At 48.3% G+C, this 6,950-nt stretch overlaps 1 long non-coding RNA gene across 1 annotated transcript; it reads left to right on the top strand.

The window, feature by feature from the left end:
• The first annotated feature begins 359 nt into the window (after positions 1-359).
• Positions 360-5,557, top strand: LOC140386041 (uncharacterized). Its single transcript, XR_011933554.1, has 3 exons — positions 360-469; positions 3,701-3,738; positions 5,347-5,557. It is a non-coding gene; the product is annotated as an uncharacterized lncRNA (long non-coding RNA).
• Positions 5,558-6,950: the final 1,393 nt, after the last annotated feature.

The raw sequence follows: 6,950 nt of genomic DNA, 5'->3' as shown, positions 1-6,950 counted from the left end.
CGAGATTGGAAGATCGATACCAACCACAATGGACCTGGATAAGATACAATAGACACGATAATGGGGCTATCCAGCAGTAAGGGGAAACCCATCTCCATGATGGGAAAGCAATCTGTAAGCCCCGGTAAAGTGATTAGGAACATCGATGGAGCCCATTCATACTGGGCAGGGCAGTCTCAGCCGGTTGTAATTTCAATAGACTGTGCTGTCACTGAGGCTGATAACAATCCAGGACCATTGTTCTTGCAATTGCCGATGGGGGCGGAGTTCACAGGACTTTTTGAAATCTGAACTTTAAAAAGTGCGGCTTGGCAGCCTTTTCGCTCTCTTTTCTCTTCGGACCCGCATGGCAACTCGCTTTCTCTTCGGACTCTCCTGGACCGAGTTACAGACAGCAGTTTCTTTCACAGCACGCAGCCAGCCCAGAAGGTCAAGCTCGACTCAACTGAGTAATTTATAATCCAGGATTGTGAGTATTTCCTAGTAATTCACAAAGTTCCCGAGGGTAACATAGCAGTTGAGGCTTTGTGGGAATGGTGGGTGCATGAGCCTTTCATAGTGGAATACATTGCTAATACTGTTTACAGTTAGAATTTACGTTGTGTCCGTTTAGTTCTTATTCCCATAGTCACAGTTTATAGAGTATAAGATACCTACATGTTGTTTTCTGGTGTTGATGAGGTTTAATCTTGGTGGCTAATGAAAGATATATGATTTGAACTCGATTGGAGTCCATCTTGCTCTTTCATTTTCTCATCAGTTATCCCTGGTCTTGTCACAATTTATATATCCCTTACCATAACTCCGGAGTCGAAAACCGAGGGCACTCTGGGCGATTCGAACCCATCCACTCAGGAAAGGCTGCCAGGTAGTGGATAGGCAGCAGTTTTCCTTTTCTCTCTCTTGGGGGGGCGCTACTCTAGTGAAGTAGGCGCAAGGTGGCCGTTGTTCCACCGGCAAGAGAGAGAGAGAGAGAGAGAATCACTCGGGCATTGGTGGGGTTTGGGCAACGGAGAACCAAACCCAGAATAAGCCAGCGAGTGGAGTTAAAAAGAGGGAGCCCGCTACAGCAGGCCAGAGCCGTGACATTCAAGAAGGGGTGTCAGTGACATTTCAGCGACTGGAAAGCCGATTGGAGGAGTCCCTAAGGCTTTGGGCGCAGAAGATGGTCCTGGCAATGTGTGGCACCCAGGCCAACACTGCTAGAGTGGTGACCATAGTGGGAAACCTGGAGCACAACGTCCGTGTCTTGAGTGGTATTGCCCAAGGCATGGCTGTGACGACAATGGCTGAGGGCCTCAATATTATGTCCCTGTCGATGAGGGACATGTCTCAGACGCAGATGGACATTGCCGAGACACTCCAGAGCATGGTCCAGTCATTGAGCAGCATTGCTGAGGTCTTTGATGCCATGGTGCCGACAATGGGCATTTTCCAGAACTGGCAGCGCCAGATGACATAGAGGCATCTGGAGTTCACTCCAGCTGCTCCTCCATCTCCTGGAGTCCCCAAGGGGCCTACATGCACCATCAAGGAGGAAGAAGTGCTGGAGGCCAATCCGGGGCTTGCCATTAAGGAGACTACAGAAGTCTACAGTTCTTCTGAATCCTCCCTCCTGACATCAGTGCATCTCAAGGGCAGCGGGCAGAACAGCGTGGCACAACGATGCTTGTGACACCAGTAAGTCAGCTGGGGTCCTCTGGACCCAGGCCCTCCAGAGGGCATCTGCTTAGGGCATCAAAAGCCATAGAATGCGGAAGCACCCCATTCAGAGGGTGGGTGTGAACGCATTGTCAGCAAAAAGACAGGAGTCAGACTTTTGCAGAAACTGAGGAGCACCAGAGCTAACCTTCAGGGTGTGCAGCGGCCCTCTGCACATGGGGTGCTGCCCTGGCCTGCATCATCACTGCTGCCTTCTCCGGCGTCCACCACCTCTGCTGCCACAAACGCAGCAAAGGCAGCCTCTGTGGAACCCACACCAGCAAACATCGTTATATCTGTAAGGAATTAGAGAAGAAGAGAGACCGACAATCACTTACAGCTTCCATCCTGGCACCCTCAAATGCCCCAAGCCTCCCCCACTTTCCGTGTCTCATTTTCTCTCAGAGTGCCATATAGCGAGCCAGTTGTGCTGGCAAACCTTGCTCTGCACACTCACCCCGGCCACATCAGGAACCCCTAGACCCGAGACACCAGACCTCTGGCGGGAACATTAAGGAGGTTGTGCTTAGGTGGCCTCCCCTGATCCACACAGTTACTCTTTGGTCGGGATATGAGCCACAGTGCTGAAGCCCTGCTGTTTAGTATTTGATTATTGGCAGCTGCCTCTATGGTGCTGACCCTTCTAGAGTTCAGGCATCGAGGTTTGCTTAACATGCAGTGCACTAATCATCCTTTGAGTCATGGTATGTGTGCCCTCACGGAGGCACTTGAGACTTGAGGAGTGTGGAGTGCTGTCACAACTAACAATGCTAATTCCTCATTTGAAATAGCCTTCAGGAATAGCTAAAGGCTGCTCACAGTCAAAGGGGGGGGGGGGGGTGAAATTGACTTTCAGGGTAGAAGCCACAGCAGGGCTCTGTCCTGGGCGTGTTTGGTTTGACAGACAGGCTGCAACAGGTTGTGCCTGTTATGGATCTCCACAATATTTAAAGATGGCTTGAAGGCCTCACTGACGCAGAGCTCCTCGCACCCCTCCACGGCCATCAGCGACTCTCTACCTAAAACCCTTCAGCGCCCTGACCAAGCCCAAACTCCCTGAGGGGTGTGTCCCCCCCCGCCGCCCGAGCACTGGGCAGCAACTCAACCTTGAGTTGCATGCCAGAAAATGGAAATGGCTACTCACCTCCTCACTCCCCCTCAGAGGCCATCATTTTAAAAAAGGTTAATTCCCTGGAGGCCGCTGCACTCTCCTTCATCTTGCGAATGAGATTGAAATGAATGCAGATGAGGGTTAATGATATTCTCGCTATCTTTGGGCAATATCTGGAACTCACCATGGGAGCGGGCAGTGTGAATTGCAAACTGGTTCACGCCTGGCGTGAATCTTGATTTTGGCCTTTCAAGCTGGGCGTAACGTGATGGTTAAATCTCACCCTATATTCTCTTGCCAGAGATGAATCGCCACTGATTTGTGCTCGCACTGGGAGCTCAAATCGGGGGATTTACAATTGCTTGCCATGAAAATTTATGCATGGCGGGATTGCGAGGGATTCCTTTGTGAATCCCACTATTGGGCCGCCATTTTAAGCAGGTGATCCAATAGCTAGGTCCAGCGGATTGGCCCCCTTCCACCCGCAAAGCAATTCCACACCCCCCAGCATGGAATTTTATTGGTCATCCTCTCCACACCCCCCACAATATGATCGTGACCCTTACTCAGGCAGAGAAAGCACCGCCTATAAATTCCTAGAGGGGGAATTTTTCTCCACAGAAAGCACTTAACTGCCGTTGATGTGGTCCAAGAGATGTCAATCAAACCTAGATGTTTATAAACATTGCGATAAGTTTCATAACTGGCTATTTGAAATCCACTCAAGCATGAAGTGAAATGAGATTAAACAATCCCGACATATGGCTGTGTGTGCAAGCTGTCAATCACAGCCTAGTAAAATCAATTTCACATTGATATGAATGAAAGCCTTGCAGATCAAAGATCTGAGGGGCTTTAATCCTAGTTGATGTGGTTTTCTCTTTCCAGGCATTTACAGGCGTTGCTTCCTCTGCCTGAGCCAGCAGGTATGTTGCACAGGTAAGCTTTACAACAGTGATCTTTTTCACTGCCTCTGTCTGTACTGCTCTCTCGCTTCTACGCTTCTCTTTGGGAGAGCGCCAGGCAGGGGTCTCTGTAATGAGGGCTTCCAGGCAAAGGTCTCTCTTATGGGGGCTTCCAGCCAGTGTTTTTTTCTTGCGGGGTGCTTCCAGGCAGGGGTCTCTGTAAAGAGGGTCTTCAGGGCAGAGATCTCTCTTATGGGGAGCTTCCAAGCAGGGGTCTGTGTAATGGGGGGCTTCCAGGCAGGAGTCCCTCTTCTGGTGGGTTTCTGGTGGGGATGTCTGAAATGAGGGTTTTCTGGTGGGGATTCTATAATGGGGTAGGGGGGGTTTGGGTGGGGTCTACCTTATGGGGGGGGGGTGTCTGATAAGGGGCTCTCTTACAGGGGTCTCTGGTGGGGGTTACATTGAGGGGGTCTGGTGGGGGTGGGTTTGGCAGGATTTGAATTGTGGGGGGGGAGGGTGGCTCTCCAGTGGACTTTAGGGGCACCTCCCTAAAAGAGTTACCCCCTTGGCCAACTACGGGGTGCACCATGCCAGGGCCACACTGGGAAATACCTGCACCATTTGTATTATGAAGAGATTAGGCTCATACCCGCTCGAGTTTATAAGAATGAGAAGTGATCTAATTGAGGTATATAAGATGATAAAAGGTATTGACAAATAAGACGTAGAGCTGATGCTTCCTCTTGTGGGGCAATTTAGGACAAGAGGTCATAGCTTTAGGATAAGAGGTAGCAGATTTAAAAGAGATGAGAAGAAATTATTTATTTTGAAAGGTTGTGAATCTGTGGAATTCACTACAGAGCACAGTGGATGCTGGGACTTTGAGTACATTTAAGGAGGAGACAGACAGATTTTTAATTAGTAATGGGTTGAAGGGTTATGGAGAAAGGGCAGGAACGTGGAGTTGAGGTCAGGAGAAGATCAGCCATGATTTATTGAATGGCAGAGTGGGCTCGAGGGGCTGAATGGCCTATTGCTGCTTCTAGTTCTGATGTTCTGATTTGATCTTCCCGCTGGCACGGCGCATAAATCTTGACACCGCTGCCAGCAGGGGACCAGAGCATTGGGATGGGCACTGATCCCGTTTTTTGGCTGATGCTAGATTCTCCACTGCATCAGGGACTTCGCTCTCAATGGCAGGCAGCTGGGAATCCACCCTAGATATCACTTTCTCGGTCCTCCTTTTTCACAGATGATGCTGCTCACACAGTATTTTAAATTTAGATTTTTGTTAATTAACAATTATTAATTTCACAATTAAAGAGACACTTAGAGCTTATCGTATCTATGAGATATAGTGAAGCTCATTGTATCCGATTAATTATTATTTTGTTATGTGGGCAATTCTGGCAGCCATTTTTCCCTAGGCAAGATCCCACAGGTGACAAGATAAATGACTAGTTATACATATATTTTGTTGAGTTAGGGACATTGGATACAGAATTATGAAAATTACATATTTTTGCACATTCGATGTTTAACTGAATGACCATAACAGGCTTCAGCCTAATATTTCAGCCAGAGGATAATATTCCCAGTGCACGATTTATTCTAACACTGAATTTTCAGCCTAGGTTACATTCTGAAGACCCGGAGTACAGCTTTCACTTGTGGCCAAATATTTACTACTTTGCCGTTTCCTGAGGAGTGGTTGGGCAGGTGGAGAGCATAAAATTGGGTGGAATAGAGGTGGATCCTTGCCCATTGCCTAACCATTTCGACTGGTATTTTACTAGCAGCGCGTTAGGTGGTGAACGGCTTGCCTGAGGCCCATGACTCAGAGGCAAGAGATGTATTATTTTAACTATGTGCATGTTTTTAACTTGTTAAATTGTGAAGTTGGGATCCAGAATGCAGTTACATCACCATCACTGAAAATAATAATGGAGGTGATGGACTAAATCAGAAAGCTGTGATTTAGTAATGACAATCTGACCTTCATAAAATAACAGTTATATTTTTACCATTTATGTTATGTCTTTATCCCGGTGCTATCTTTTTTCTGGGCAGTCCCTCAGATTCGAGGATGACTTGTTTTCACTCCGGGAATGTGGGTTCTGCGTTGGCTGAATAGTCCGATCCTGGATCCGCAGATTTTATCACAGGTTTGGGAGTGGGTGGGACGCTCTGGATTCTCCAATTCAAAGGGGAGAATGTGGGCATCAATCCCACTACCTCTCAGATGCAAAACGACCGTGCTACCCGTTGAGCTAATTCCCCCTAGGTCGTAGCAGTTAGGTGCTATAATGGCATTTTCAGAGAATCATAGAATCCCTACAGTGCAGAAGAAGGCTATTCAGCCCATTGAGTCTGCACTGACCCTCTGAAAGAGTACCCTACCTAGGGTTAGCACCCCCCCCCCCCCCCCCCCCCCCACTCCCATAACCCAGTAACCTTACCTAACCTTTTGGACACAAAGGGGCAATTTAACATGGCCAATCCACCTAACCTGCACATCTTTGGAGTGCGGGAGGAAACCAGAGCACTCGGAGGAAACCCACGCAGACACGGGGAAAATGTGCAGACTCCACACAGACAGTCACCCAAGGCCGGAATTGAACCTGGGACCCTGGAGCTGCGAGGCAGTAGTGTTAACCACTGTGCCACCGTGCTGCCAAATTTTGTCTGTAGATCTTTGTTAAACCTTAATGCCCAGAATCTCTGATGTGCTCTTCCAGTTCCTTAGGTTCCTTCAGGTGACAACAGGAAAAATATTCCCACTGCATCAGGACTAAATGAGATTTACTCACCCAGCTGTGAACTTTAACCTCTAAACAAGAGCTGCAACTGCTGTCAGGGCTGAGATCAGATGAACAAACACAGATTGAGGACCAAATTGGAGATGTTCCTGTTCTGTGTGGCTCACTATTCATGGTAGAATTTTCAGAATGTCACACTCATGCAGTGGAGGTTGCTCTTCAGACATTGGGAGTAAGCACCGTTGGTGTAAAATAGAGGGGATTGTACTCTGTAGCCAAGCCTTCCTCACTGACTTGCGCGTGCTTAATACGAAAGCTGCAATAAGCTATGTCGTATTATTCACCCTGGGGTAAAACGGACGGCAACACGATGCAGTGAAATGATCAAGCATACACCAAACGTAGGCATTGGTTCAATAGGATTTATTGAACTTCATTAACGAAGCACGCAGCTGCCTGTGGGTTGACTCTCTA

This window comes from Scyliorhinus torazame, chromosome 11, assembly GCF_047496885.1.
Source record: "Scyliorhinus torazame isolate Kashiwa2021f chromosome 11, sScyTor2.1, whole genome shotgun sequence".
In the NCBI taxonomy this organism is placed as follows: Eukaryota; Metazoa; Chordata; class Chondrichthyes; order Carcharhiniformes; family Scyliorhinidae; genus Scyliorhinus; species Scyliorhinus torazame.
This window is presented reverse-complemented; position numbering and strand designations above follow the sequence as displayed.